This window comes from Papilio xuthus, unplaced genomic scaffold (genome assembly GCF_000836235.2).
Source record: "Papilio xuthus unplaced genomic scaffold, Pxut_1.1 DF824655.1, whole genome shotgun sequence".
NCBI classification, from domain to species: Eukaryota; Metazoa; Arthropoda; class Insecta; order Lepidoptera; family Papilionidae; genus Papilio; species Papilio xuthus.
This window is the reverse complement of record NW_013533994.1, coordinates 5,088,852-5,089,670: the sequence shown is the minus strand read 5'-3', so window position 1 is coordinate 5,089,670 and position 819 is coordinate 5,088,852.

Sequence of the window (819 nt, the reverse complement as noted above, 5' to 3'; positions counted from 1 at the left end):
TAAAGTTCGTGCAGCGCCATCTATGAACGAAAAACCATACCAAAAATCAGATACTAATTTTGACATAATTGATGAAAAGATAGCGTTGACGAAAATTTTCTTGCTAGGCCCACAGTACTCCAATACCTTAAATTGTCACAAAGTAATTGTGATGGTTTACGCGCTTGCTTAAGTGTGTTAACTATATTTGGTAGCTTATATCAACATCTAATGAAACACCCCAAAAGAAAATAACAAACATAACGCGAGTATGTGCGACGCTTTATAATTATGCTGTCAGAAACCTTGGGCTTAATTAGAGCGAAATCTAAAACTTCCTACAATGCTCATTAAAACTGGCTGTTTCTTTTGAACATGCAACATCGTTAGGAGCAACCTCGCTGGCTAATTGTTGATTTCACTCGCCCTTTCTTTAAATGCAAATTTCCACGTTAAAATTCAGAATACATTTCTCTTTAATATCTTTGTTTATCTCAGCTATTTCATGTTAAAATAGCTGTCGCCCGCAATTCTGTGCGCACGGAATTATATTTAAATCTTAATTAGTAACCTATGTGCTGTTCCGGACTATATTCTACATCTTTGCTAAATTTCAGCGAGATCCATGAAGCGGATCTTGTGATAACTTCTAACAAACATCCAACCATCCATCCAAACATTCGCATTTATATTATTAATACGATAGTCATATTTTGTTTTAATTACGGCGTTACGGCGATAGTCATTACATTCTTTAAATTAAGTAAGATAAGATCTCTTTTTAAATGAAAGACTGATTAGGATTAAAAAAAAACAGCAAAGTAAAATTCCACTAAAGAT